Source organism: Rhynchophorus ferrugineus, unplaced genomic scaffold (assembly GCF_030347505.1).
Source record: "Rhynchophorus ferrugineus isolate W39M unplaced genomic scaffold, kcgeb_rfMv2 rfM2, whole genome shotgun sequence".
NCBI lineage: Eukaryota > Metazoa > Arthropoda > Insecta > Coleoptera > Curculionidae > Rhynchophorus > Rhynchophorus ferrugineus.
Genome location: NW_027472581.1, coordinates 63772077 through 63787544, shown reverse-complemented (window position 1 = coordinate 63787544; position 15468 = coordinate 63772077). Strand labels below are relative to the sequence as shown.

Sequence of the window (15468 nt, the reverse complement as noted above, 5' to 3'; positions counted from 1 at the left end):
ACACATTATAACTTAATATATAACACTATAAACATACATAACATCTGAACATTATAATAATAATATTATTTATATTTGCAGAGGGTCTTGAATATATTTTATTAAATATGTATAATCAAGATATGTAGTGTACGGATTGTAAATTAAGTTACCATAATATTATTATTTAAACTCACAAATATGAGTGTAGCCTTTGATGGAAAATTTTCTTTATTTTATAATTGTTTCACTTATATAACCACTATATTCTGAAATAGACAATTGGCGTATTAATACTATTTTCTATGTAGTTTTTTTAAAAATAATTTACAGCATTCTTAACTTATTCTTTATTATTTTCAACGCGACATATTTTCACTTGCTGGCCAAACTGTAAGAAGATCAAATCTTAGTTTATTGTGGTAAGTAAAGTCAGATTTGGAACATGAAATATATTTCCTAAGTAACAATAAATTGATGTAATTATTATTATTTGAAAGAAGTGTAATTATTTAAGAACACAAGTGTTGGGATCATGGCGGGTTAGGACTAAAATAAAAATATCTATATTGACTCGCATAGCACTACAGTAATATAATTGAATTTCAAGTTACGCCAACTTGTATCAACTGATGACAACTGAATGGTTTCTGACTCTGTTGTTCACAGGGAGCTTCTTGTCTAAATCTCTTTTATATTTAATATACATATATAATATGATCTTTCTATATAAATAAAAATTAATTACTGTTCGTTAATCTCCTTAAAACTCGAGGACATCTAAACCGATTAGGCTAATTTTGGTTTTCAAATATTTGTGTTTAGGGAGGGTTTATATGGTGAGAGAATATGGAATAATTATGAGAAAAAATAGTAAATGTATTCTTATCATCAATCATTTCACTGTAAGAAAGGATCATCAATTTTATTGGTTATCAAATATTTATGTGGACATTTTCTTTGTGACTAAAAGTAGTGAATACTGATTAAAAGTACCGCCAATACTGCACTGGCCGTTTATTACTTTACCACGATTTACATTAATTCAATATCGTGAAAGTGAAGTGAAAATTAATGTGCCAAATATGTTATATATGCCAAATATAATATAACTATGTTCTAAGAGAAATTTGCAATCGTATTTTGATTTCGGTCTAGTATTACCAAGAATAAAGTTGAAAAATATAGTGATTGTTTATGATAAAGTACTCTTCATAAAGTATTTCAATAATTTTATTATTTAGTGCATACGAACTTTCTTTATTTTTTTCATTAAGAATGTCAAGAAGAAACTGACCTGTGAATATGTTAAAAGAATCTTAAACAATTGCAGATAGAAGGACAAATATATCACTTACTAGGAGAGAAAAACCAGATTGGTTACCAATACCAGATACAGATCAGTTCGTACAAATTTATTTTATGAACTTTTTATAAAATAATAAAAAGTAGACAAAATGTATTAATTTCCCTATCCCTTTTGGGTGGACAATTGAATATTTTAAGTACACAGGATTATTTGCTTTTATTTTCTTTCATATTTTCGATGCGTGAAACTCAGTGATAGAAAATTTAATGAATTTCAAAAGCTTTATAAAAAAATTATAATAAATTCAGACCTATGTTTTACTTGGGCAACTACTATATTTAAAAATACAGACTGTAATTAATTTGACTCGTAATTGCGATATTAAATTACGATAACATATCCTAATATAATTCGTTTTCATGTATACTAAATAGCAGTATAAATTCTCGATGAAAAAATGTTTCATTGAAACTTTTATAGAATATTCAATTTCGTTTCAACAAAATAAAATATATTGTTAAAAGCTTTTTAATATAAAAGCACGAATATAAAATGATATCAAAGTTATTTACTTTGGCTTGTTTCGCGTCTTGTTTAATATAAAAGTTTTTCTCATATTATGTTGTCATCTATCAAACTTAGTTCCTTCCTCTTTTCGTCTTTTATTAAACTTTCAATAAGGCCGCCTTTCGCTACACCTGTCCGTTCGGAACGAAACGAAAACATCGCCGAAACAAAGCACACCGAATAATAAAAAAAGAAATAAAGGTGCCACGAAGCTTCCACGGCTTCCATGTTTAATGCATAGCCACGTGAGGGTATATCGATGGGAAAATTGATCGTGAAAACTGCTGCGGTAAAGGACATCAGACATTTGAAAGGGTAAAATGGCTTCAGCCATTCTATAATATAAATGGATATCTTGAAGGATTTTCTCACGTTACAATAAGATTTGAAACAAAACTATTTTAACCTTCCGCCAGGCGCGGTCATACAATCAATAAAATCTGGCGCGATGTATCTTCCTTATGGTATTCGAATACCTAATATAAACCACTACAATAATTTTTAGTTATATCTATCATATATTTACGTACATAATTCTTCTGTCCATGTATATATAATTGAACTCAATAATCGCAGTTGCTATATATATAGAATAAATATTAAGTTCTATTATATTGATATTAATATTTATATATGTAATATGAAAAGTAAAACAAAACGCGCTGTTTTTGACAAATCAAGCTAAACTAAAATTAATTTCCGTAACACTAATGTATAAAATATGTACACAGAAAATTTCATTACTAGAGTCAACTGATACTATGGCTCAATTAGATTTTGCGTATTGGATCAATATACAGAGACATAACAAAGATGTGTCAAAGAATAGGTATGTTTTATAAATAATTATAAATTGCATTCAATTTTGTGGAACGTTTGAACCGGCTTTTTGATGACATGATGAGAGCGATTCTAATTCTAAGTGAGAACCAAAAGAATGCTTCAATATTTGAAGGCACCTTCAAAAAAATACATGACGATCTGTTACAGTGTATCATTAAAGTTTGTCCTAAACAAATAATTGAGAAAATTAATAATTCTTAATTTTTGGCGATCGTGGCGCACGAAACAACTGATGTAACTGTAAAATCTCAACTAGTAGTTATTTTTAGATATATTCACAGTTATTTTGGAACTACATAATTCCTAGAAATTTTGATGCAAAAACACTTGTATATCATGAAAAACAGATGTATCCTGTTATGATGTTTATGCGTACTGTTATTCGCACTAATTAAATTTGATTATGTCTAAAACTGCTTCCACAAATAAGCAATTACGGATATTTTTCGGTTATTTAAAAGACATTCCTAGCAACAGTGAATCCGACAAAGAATAACCATCCCAGTTACGCCAGTAACCAGGCTGAATAAGACAGGTTGTCTTTTGGGATCATCTCTAAGTTGCTCACTGGCCAGTCCATTGGACACAGGACCGTGAACAGTAGGTCTAGTTCCAGATATACCATCGTAACTAAAAAAAGACTCACCCCAACGAATAGAACTGTTGAACAAAACTATGAACAGAAGGATCGCCCACGGTGCTCCAACCAATTGGAACTTTAATATATGCAGTATTAATATTGTGTACGAAAATAGAAACCATATCATTGAGTGTATGGACGAGATAGAAGATCAATTCTCTAGCAACACAGTCTGTAGTGCAGCAACCTTTACTCGCCGTATATTAAATGATCGGATCTTCAAGTTATGGCTAACTTTTTTCCTTCATTCCCCACGTAGATACACTTTTTAACCAACTTCAGCAAAGAAAAATCGGACCTATTGGAATAAGAGACCTTATCAATAATTTTGGACGGAGAATTATTCGAGTTTGAAATAATATTAGAACATAATTAATGAAGCATCAAATATAATAAGTCATGAGCTACTAGAAAATGAACGCAACCGTCCAGACAACTGTAAATTTAATCATCAAATTTCTGCTTTAGAGGCCTGTAATGTTATAATAAATTGTGCAAAAAATCAATTTAATTGTAAACAGTACTGCAATTATTCAGTACTTTTCTTTTGGGAATAATTTGGAGAGTATTGCAGTAAATTTCCTGAGGATAAACCCACGTCCGTATGTTCTTGTAATCCCGCACTTGGTAAAGAACAATTACGAATTGAACTCACAATTGTTTATTGAAGAAACGATTGCAGAAAATTAAATGGTTCACTACCACTTCTGTTGTTTTTAATAGCAAAAAATCTAGGTGACAAGTTGAAGGAGACTAGACAATTATTAGAAATCGTGGTAACAACTCCCATGACAATATCAGAGGACGAAAGGTGTTTCTCAATACTAAAACGCATCAAAACGTTTCTCAGAAATTCAATGGGCGAAGATCATTTAACAGCTCTTTCAATACAATCTATTGAAAAACAGTTTATCTCCAAAATAGACAAATTAATTACAATTTACAAATTATTAATTACAAAACTAATTTAATGACAAATTGATTAATAAATCTGCGAACAGAAAACAACGATGGATAGACTTAATTTATAAAAAATAGGTAATTTTTAAAATTAATTTTAAATAAACAAGTTTAAATTTTTAGCAGGAGCCGCCACTGAATTGATTTGATTTATTTTGGGTTGAAATTATATATAAGTAGTTGAATAAACATTTAAAAAATTATGAAAATAATTTTGAAGCACTTTTTATTATAAAATGATAGATTAGAAATAAATAACGAAACTAAAATTAATATAAATCTAGCCTTTCTATTTTTATAAAATTACCATATGTATATATATACATATATATATATATATATATATATATATATATATATATATATATATATATATATATATATTAAAGAGCCACCAGCGGCATTATACATGAAAGCAGTTAAAAAGTCCTAAAATCTCCAAATATAATCTACTATGATTTCTTCTGCAATTTTTTCTACTGTTCTTGATGCAACAACCACATTAGCGAATCGACTACCTCCGATTTTTGATTGACGTGTCGAATATTTACTAGGCTAAAACTAATTGATGGTTAATTGCGACAAAATATGTGTAAAACTAATAATTACCTTTAATATTACTTCAAGTATAATTGTATATTATATTTCCCTTACCCTTTACAATTTTTTAATTTGAACAACAAGAATAATTCTCTTCTCTGCTTCTTGTTATCATTTAAAAATCTGCAGCTATTTCAAGGTAAAATGTAAAAAACATTAACAGTATAAATAAAATATGGTGTTTGGATTTTATACCTTTTAAAAGTGTAACTTCTCTGTAAATATTCTGCACTCACCATTATACTTCCATATTTTAAAACCAATCTATGTTAAACCACCAATAGTAACACAAAAATTTAATTATTTTTCCTATAGAATTATTAATGCAGCAAAACATCTAGGGTCTATTCAAAACAGTAGTGACACACTTGACCTGTCTATATATATATATATATATATATATATATATATATATATATATATATATATATATATATATATATATATATATATAACGTTCAGTAATCTGATCTACCATGTATCTTTTCTCACGCTTATTTCTAAAAAAGTAAATTACAAAAATGCAATTAAATATTTCGCTTATATTTACCAAGCAACAATTTGAAATAGTTCATTCTTTAATATGGTTTCTTCAAAACTTATTTTATGTACTTTAAGCCATTCCTTAATTGCAGCATTTGTTGGGATTTTCTCCGTCATTGTACTATATATATTGTAGATATGGTGCATTGTACATAACAATAACTGATGGTTCCTCCAAGTTCTTTAAGGGCTAATTTTCAAACTACTGCCAAAACAATTTAGGATTCATTTCTCCCTGGTAGTCTCCCCTGGATTTAGAGGGAAACACTAATTCTACACCAGGAATAAAATCATTGCTGCTTTCAGCATGAAAAACAGTGTGTCTGCAATGAATTATTAATAAATTTTATAACTAACAAAACCTATTCGATAGTTATTCCCACGTTTACCTTTTCCATCAACTTTTGTTGTCTTCATTTATCTTAAAAAACTTTATTATCATTTAGCCATGAGCGACCCAATGTAGCATACTGAAATATTCATGTCTCATTTAAATATATAAATTGATATAATAATTCTTACTTGATTTTGTTATATGTTTTCAAAAATTGTATTCTTTTAAAAGCAATCTATGGAAGATCCATTAAACCCCTTCGTGGGATATCTTTACACCACTTATACCCTATATTACCCAACAGTGTATGAAGGGATGTTCTACATCCCTCAAAAAGCTGTATATATTTTAGATTTTTATGGATACTTTCCATACAAACACTTTTCCCTGAAATAATTGTTTTAATTTATGTTTCTATTAAAAAAACTACCTACTGTTTTTATACATTTCGTATATTTGATCTCTGATACAACTAACATCAACCTGATCTTGATTCGTCACCCTTTTCGCATATATTGTTTTTTATTTTTTGAGATATTTTAGTGACCGTGCCCGTTATAATATTCAGTGCAACTCCAATGTGCAAAATTATTTTCAATGAAAACCGAGGCGTTATGAAATATATTAAAACAAAGCGTTGAAACAACGTTTGTCGGTTTATAACCCGTAATTAAAATATTTTGAAGAATTTTTCAGACGCCTGACAAACGGACAACTTTTATAGGCTGTTCCTGTTACATGTTCGAACTTCTCTAACAGCATTCTATATCTTTTTAACTAGAATATAAAATGACAAGGAAAATATTGTCTGACTGTAAAACGAAGTTACAACTTTCCACAGATATATGTTGATCACGTGTTTGACTACTGATTTGAATAGACTATAAATATTCTAGCTTTTCTTTCACTAGATAGACTCAAAAAAAACATATCATTATTAGAAAAGGAGGACAATAATAGTTTATTCTATGTGATATAGTGGGCTCCATAAATGTGCGCATGCACCAAATCTCAAAGTTTCCTAAGTAAAGTATACTCTAATATATTCATCCCATCTCGCAGATACTTGGTAACTTAAATATCTTATGGGATATAGTGTGTGTTAGATTACACATTCTCTTTAATTCACAGTAATATATTGGATATTAACGATAACATTACAAATAAGTGGTAATAACAGATATTATGATTGTCAGTTTTATTCCAATTGGTTTTAGTTATATCAGTGATATTTCATCCATATCCTGTTAATTTTGCCTTAAAAAAACGAGTAGTTATATTTATTCATTGTGTATTTATTATAACTAAATGCTGCGTCTTTGAGGGCGAATAGGAAATACTGGTCGATCTACACACAACGCAGAAATAGTCCGTAACTAACGGTTAAATAAAACCACGGATGTACAGTTGACGGATAATCTAAATTTAAGAGACCGGTTGTACACACATGTCTAAATGAACGTCGAGAACAGCGCAATGAAGGTGTTCGACCTAATGGATTGAGACAATAAGAGACGTATTACGTTTGAATATACGCTGAAATACTTTCGTATTCGCAAATGAATTATTCAAATGTACAACTCGTCATCGGCAGTAGGGAACAATACAAATATTGTAGTGGCTTTAAGTATAAAGGTGAAACCGTCGATCTATGTTTTCGTAAAATTCGTAAATTCAATTCTTGCTTCCAAATAACATCATTATCAGGGAACATATACCGTTCAGAATGAAGATGGTCGTAATTTTGAATCAAGATCAAATTTCCGACCCAAGCGTACCATCAAATTAGTTCTTTGTTTTCAATGACTGAGGCTGATTTTGTAAATATATTCGCTTCGTTATATGCTGTCTATATAAACACATCGAACAGATAAAAAATAAAGAAATTGTGGCAACTTTGGCAACAACATTATTGCAAAATCATAACCAACTGGTCCAGTTGTTCAACAGTCTTTCCAACATATTACAAGACAAAAATTACGTTATTATCATTAAACAAGACAAATTACCATATGACGAGCACTTAGGAAGATAAAATATATCAGCTATTAGTGAAGTTGAAATTGTTAAAGCTGCTGACTCATTTAAACGTTGAGATATACATATACAAAGCAGAGATAATACGGTGCAGATGATACACCATCACCGCTCTTACGATTCTTTGCAATATACATTAATATTTTGGAAAGTAGAACATGGATATCATTTAAACACTATATAAAGAAATCCAGTTACAAACGATTCAGACTTTGTGAATCCCTCATATATCTGGAAACTTCGTGGACACATATGAGGTAAATACATGTGATAAACCTTTAAAAAATGATTTTCTTTGCACAACATTTTTACTTTTACCTAAATATATATAGTACCTGAGCATTAATTGCGCTAATATTGAGCATAACTAAACATACTACCATGAGAATGATGCCTTTAAATGATGAACATAATTTGTTTGTTGTAATCAACACTACCTTTGGTACCATTATAGTATATAATGATAAATGGCTTGTTTTTATTGATAGATCGATAGGGAACTATATTCACGTAAACTTGAAGCTATAACTATACACTTTCTTTTCTAGGAATCTAAGAATCTAAAGTGAAAAAGTTTTTCAAACCAAAGTTTTATCAAGCAAACAAGCTATTATCAGCAGCTCCATTTTTATTTGGTGAGGGCTGAGGTGGACTTTGGCAGCGATCTAAATGGAGCACAAACTAAAATACTTTATAGTAAATAATAAATAATTAAAATATACATATTTTAAGATATATAATTTGATTCTATTAAAATTATTATAAATGCTGGTAAATCAACATTTTTTAAGCACCATAACTAAATTGTCAATATATCAGAAATAAATGGGATTATTATTCTATTATAAGATAATATAAAATTAAAATATACCCAGTAGAAATCCGATCAATTGATTATTTCAACAAAACTACGGTCGGTCCGTATGTTAAAACATTCAGATAATTTTGATAACACAATAATCTTGATATATATGATGTGTGAATTATGTGTGATGTTCATTAATCAAAAGTTAAGATGATTAATTTATAGAATATTTTAATTTATTGTAAAAACAAAAGATAGATTAGTCGACAACAAGCAACTTTTAACAGGGTGTTAATAAAAAAAATTATAAAAATAAAATAGTATAGCTACTTTTAAAATCCGATTCAATTCATTTTTCCTCCTGGTATGAAAATGATAAATAAACCGTTTGAGAAAAAGTGACCGACCCGCATATTTCAGTAAATGGCCTGCGGCGAACATTCTGCTTTAAATGGCGAGAAAGAAACCCTTTCGTTGTTGGATCGGTTTTTGTCCGCCGTGGCTTATTATGCCGTGGCGTTATCTTGAGAGGGTGGTTGGCGTCGGCCCATTGAAAGGGTCTCGAACGTGCGGGTCTGCATGCCGATTAGAGGGCGCGTTATTGCTTTTTTTTCTTGTTTACTTTTGTCATGTTTGAATGCCGCGTTCTATCTACCTTTTTGTTCGTGTATTTGATGTTCTCTTCAGTTAGGATTTGCCGTAACATTATTAACTTGTCGATTTCCAGACACGGTTTTTAACACAAGAATATTGAATTAGAATAATGAATTGTTATAATAAAGGTTAACTTAAATTTTTTGATGTAATATTTAAAACAATTATATTTCTAGGTTTATTCTTGAAGTTATCTATCTACGATATTTATTTATCAGTGGGTTTAAGTGCTTTCAACAATCAATACCTTTTCATATTGTTTGTAACATATTATAATTACCGAATTTTCACTATGTTTGCTTGAAAGTTTTTGGAACATTATATAATATTACAACAAACTTATTTAAATTTTTTTTAATTATTTAAATTTTCAGAAATTTCTCGCAGAATAAAGTTGCAGTCTCTGAATAATTTCAAACGGAATGTTTTAATTTTTGCGCCAAAAAATCTGATGTTTGTGCTGGCCGCGGAGGATGTTAGAAAACACACTGACGCTCCCCAGGCCAAAAGTGACATTTTTGTCTATACATCGGGGCACACTATCAAGTGGGAATACGGCAGTGCTTGGCTGTGTAAAAGATGTCGATATATTTATTCATAGTAATCCGGGCAGTGCTAAATACCACGATATAGTCCTCCAAATCATAAAGGAAACTCTGCTAAGCTTGACTGTAGGTAGTCCAGATGGACTTATTTTGGGCCCAGCTGTTTGTAGAAAACAATGTAAATTATAATTCAATCATCAAGCTTTATGCTTATGCTTTATGCTTTTTTTATGCAATGTCCATGCTTTATAATCGTTATTTTAAGCATTACTTCTCTCGCAGCTTAGCTTATTATATAATTTGTTAATATATCTGTTTTTCGCGTACACTTTTGGTGTAAACAGTATTACTTAGGTGAGTTTTGAGTTTGCTTTCACTTTTGCTGCAGTGGTTTTATGTTGTTTTTCCACAATTCTTTTTAATGTTCGTTGGTCTCTGATAGTCAACTTTGGATTTCGGTTACTATTCCTCTTTGCCCATAATTTTACCATATATTGTATATGCTGTCATTACCGTAAACTGAGTCATCACACGATTCACCAATCGCTTGTTTTAGTCATCGCAAAATAATGCGTTAAATATACAGAAATATAATTTAAATGATTTGTCATGTAGACTAAGACAGTGAAGTTTATATAAATCATTACAAAAATCGCCCTATTAATTATAGGAAAATGTACTCAATAGTTCACCAGGAAAAAATCGAGAAGAACCAGTAAGAAATCGAATCATGGTTGTATAGATGCAATTTTAGGACTCTTGCAATTCATGGAGGAATGTTAGATACAGAAAGCGTGAAATTCTCTATATATACTTGAAATTATTATCTTACGGCGGTTTCATTACTTGTTTACAATACACAATTAACACTGACAACTTTTAATTAGTTCCAACATTTAATTGAATATAGGGATTAGTGACCTCATAGAGCACGTAAAAATTCTATAATATAGAATCACAAAATACTTAATCTATAAGTGCAAAATAATGAGAGTTTCACAATTATACATTTAATTCTGCAAGTCCTCTTTCCAATTTCTTGTCTATTGTAATCGAAAGCTAACAAGCTTACACCCAATAACAATTAACTAAAATTATAGCAATACCGTGCTTCAGATATATTAAATCAGAAAAAATGCATAATATAAATATATACTCATAAAAGTTGTATAAAATTTTATTCGATTTTATAAAACAGCAGCATATCAAATAAGCAATTTGATACCTCATTCGCTCGAGTAGATAATCTATTTTAAACAAGGAGATCTTTTATATCCGACCAGCCCTCTTTTATTATCTTTCTTATTATCGCAAAATCAATTTTACTGTAGATTTATTCGATGAGTTTGCTTCTATTCCGAACAAAACCCAATTTGTATGTATATCGTAAAGGAGCCATAAATAAGGAACTGCGAAAAAGGAAGGGTCGGTGGTATTTTTCAGTAGATGGCTTGCGGCAAATATTCTATTTTAAACGACCAAAAAGAAACCCTTTCATTGTCGGGTAGTTTTTTTTTGCTGCGATGGGTTTGTATGGCAGAGGTTTATCTTGAGAGCTTTTTTTGGCATCGTACCATTAAGCTGATCCCAAAAATGCATTTTCAGTGTGACATGGAACGCTGTTAGATTTTAAATTATTTTATTCCCGTATGTTTTTTTTTTAAATTTCTTATCTATATATTACAGTTATAGTTTGTTAATTGTTATTATTAATTGTTTGTAATAAATTGTAATAATTGTTTTTAATAAAGTAAACCAATAAAGATTTAAGACGAGTAATTGGAAACTCATAACAATATCACCAAAAATATCGCTACTGACTACAACGTTTCAGCAAGACGGCCATTTTATTTAGATTTAAAAAAGACACGGTACACATAACAGGTCATTTGAAAAGTCCACGGCCAGCATAGTAAAACAAATTTTTTTGTCAAAATTAGTTTTTTTTATTCAACATAATTCCCTTCAAGGGTGATACACTGAATATAGCGACTTTCCAACTTTTCGATACCATTTTTGTAGTACGATTTGTCCTTTGCTTCAAAAAAGACCTCAGTTTCGGCGATCACCTCTTCATTCGACGAAATTTTTTTCCCAGAGAACATTGTTTTAAGATCTGAAAATAGGAAATAGTTGCTGGGGGCCAGATCTGGAGAACACGGTGGATGAGGAAGAAATTAAAAACCCAATTCAGGGATTTTTACCATCGTTTTCACTGACTTGTGACACGATGCATTGTCTTGGTGAAGCAGCAGTTTCTTTTTCTTCAAATGCGGCCGTTTTTAGGCGATTTCATCCTTCAAATGGTCTAATGTAATAAGTCAGTGAAAATTATTCCATGCGCATCCCAAAATACAGACGCCATAACCTTGCCAGCCGACCGTTGCGTTTTTCCACGCTTTGGAACGGGTTCATCGTGTGCAGTCCACTCGGATTGCTGTCGATTGAACTTCGGAGGGAAATGATGGAGTCATGTTTCACTCATTGTCACATATCGACGCAAAAACTCGGGTTTATTACGCTTGATCATCGTCAAACAATGCTTCCAATCATCAACTCGTTGTTTTTGGTCAAAAGTCAGCTCGCGCGACACCCACTTTGCCAGAGCTGTGTCATACCCAAATATTTGTGAATGATATGATGTACACGTTCAGTTGATATCTTTAAAGTATCTGCTATTTCCAAGTTTTATTATGCAAGTTCTTGACAACTGTTCGAGTACTTGGTCATTTATTACACCATACCCTGAAACCTTTTTGATATTTTTTTCGTTAATGCCCTTCAGAATTATACGGTTTATAACTCAATCTTAATTTCTATTTGTATTAGGTAAGCTATCATATCCATTAGTAGGATGAGTTTGTAAAGTATTTACTGTGTACTCGGCAATAAACTTTTTTTGCCCACTCTTCATTTTCTTTAAAAAGCGATACGTTTTGCTATTCGGTCGATTTAGTTTCTTAACTTCCTTTCAAAGAACCAATCGGTTTATTAAGTTATTTGTTAAGATGTATAGAAGTTCAGAAAATATTTCATGTTCAGCAATACGAATTTGCTATTTGAATTGTTGACCCAGTCAGGTGTTAGGTTATGTAAATAGAGTAGAACTAATCCATTCTAGCCTGTTAATCAATAAAAGAATATCAATTATAAAAGAGTTATCCTTTCATGAACAGTAGATCTTTAAATGTACTACTGTTTCAGTCAATCAGCCTCTTATTGGGGAGTGAATAAAATCTGCTAAAGAAAACAATCCTTCTACCGGTTTTCAACACTCGTTTTTTATATTTTAATAGCGTTCAAGGATAGTAAGTTTTTGCTTTTATAGTTAACTTTAACTACATTTTTGATGTATGTGATTGATCACTTTTCCTGTTCACAAAATCTATAAAATCATCATCTTTACAAGTACTGCTACTCCTATAATTTCTAGGCATTATTTAATTTTTTTTTAAATTTGCCTCAAAGAATTGAATTATTTGTAACTCATGTGTTGTGACACTTTCTAGAAATCAGTGCATTTTGTAACTAGTGTTAGAACAATATAACCCCTTTAATTCCAGATTACAATTTTAAAATATTATCAAATTTTCGTTCTAAGTCTTCTTTTAGTTGTGATTGAATAATAGTAATATGTCACAAATTTAAATACTACAGCCGATCTAGTTACCCTAGCCAGAAGTTTGCAATAGTAACAATGATTGCCCCAACTAGTAAAAGCATTCGTACTAATATACTTAATTAGTACACAAATTTAGTGAAAATAATCATGTAAGAATGGAAAGGACAATTGACGAAGATACTTGACAATTTAACGTGCAGTGTTGTCAACTTATAGATTGGCATATCTAGCAGCCGCCATTTTGCTTATAAAAGCTGTTCAGCGTTATTTTCTGCAAAACTCACCCATTATTAAGATAGCTAAATGTACTTATATTCAAATATATTTTGAAGCTATAAATATTTGAAATACAAACTACAATATTTTATTTAGAGGTATATAATATTTAGAGGTATTCCTCAGCGTCAGGTAGTTGTAGTATAATTTACATTTTTAATAAGTAATTGAATTTAAATTATCAAATATCTATTTGAATTTCAACCTGCTTATAGGTTATAAAAACTATTCATACTGACCAATAAGGAGAAACAAGTTTTAAATGATTATCTTCCATTATAATAACTCACATTAAAATATTATATTTAAGAAATTTAAATTGTTTTTCTTCTCAATCTGTAATTTGTATAATCTACACGAATCTGGTTTACAAATGCTAAATATGCCTATTAAGAGTGATGAAATTTTCACTAAACATGTCTATTTATATTATAGTAACATCGTTTAGTTGTTAAAATGTAATTCTATTGAATTTCATGCGAGTTATTGGAACTGTCAGTAACTTTTGTCGAGATCACCGGACTGATATAAATTTAGTTTAAATTTTGCGGTTGTGTAATGGTCCGTGAAATCGGAATTAAACTCGCCACCCGACGTATTTTCCGAAGTAGGGGAAGTAGAACAGGGTCGTTAAATTAATTTTATAGGTTAATAAAAGTAAGGGCACAGAAACAGATTGTTGCTCATGAAATATTGTTTTGGGTATGAATGGATGATCATACAATAACATTTTTTTATATATTTTAGATTTAGTACTTTTTTTAGACTTGTAGCTTTGCTAAAAAGCCTTATGTATTTTTTATCACAGATTACATCTTTAGTGAGGCAGTTCTTATACTTAGACTTTCATAATCGGGCTACTTACCTTTTTCTGGGCCTCTCATTGTTTTATTTTTTTTAAAATTATTATAGTAATCTTTAACACTTTTGTATTATATAGTGACTTTACACGTATATTTATTTAATTAACACTCTGATATATATTTTAAATTGTTCTTGCAAAAACCAAACAGGATATATATTTATAAAAATAAATACAACACAAACACAATTTGTATAAGTAAAACCAATCGATATATAAAATGAGATAAAACATAAAAAAATATAATAAATTTAAAATTAAAGGGTAACATATAACACAGTGGACAAATATAGAAATATAGAAAGTATTAACAACTAACATAAAACAGGTTTAAATTAATAATATTGTAATAATTATAGTTCACAATACATAATAAATTATTATATTCAGAGAAAAACAGTAGATAAAGTGTTATACTTTAAAGTATAAGTTATATTAAGGTAATAAAATAGTCTGGTTTCTCTAAAATAAAATTATATATGAGATAATTTGGATTAAATATAATAATGTAAATGGGGTTGATGTAAATAATTGAAAAGCTTATTGATGTCGTTTCTACCAAAAAGAGATTCCAGATTTCTGGGTATGTTATGCTTATCTCGAATAGGCCTTAGGGCTTCGCATTATAACAAAACATATCAGACCGTATTTTTTAAAGTAAAAATATAAAAATCAACAATATCCTATCATTATCCTATTTAACAATGCCTGTTTATACTTTTTAGTAGAAAATTTTTAAGAAGCAAAAAAATAAAAATGTGGAATGCTGCACAATTTTACGTGTCGTCCTTGTACAGCAGCTATGCTAATCTTCTCTGTGTCATTCCAATTTTAGTATATGTAGAGTCGAAGCAAGTACGACATTGTTTGATATTCAAAAATCTCAAAATTT

At 29.8% G+C, this 15468-nt stretch overlaps 1 protein-coding gene and 1 non-coding gene across 2 annotated transcripts in view; one reads left to right on the top strand and one right to left on the bottom strand.

Annotated features, from left to right (window-relative positions):
• The window catches only part of LOC143190187 (uncharacterized), a 293945-nt gene that overhangs the window by 96866 nt on the left and 181611 nt on the right, over positions 1–15468 (top strand). The gene's annotated exons all lie outside the window — the stretch shown is intronic.
• On the bottom strand, positions 15329–15435 carry LOC143192109 (U6 spliceosomal RNA). The gene has a single exon (XR_013004731.1). It is a non-coding gene; the product is annotated as a U6 spliceosomal RNA (small nuclear RNA).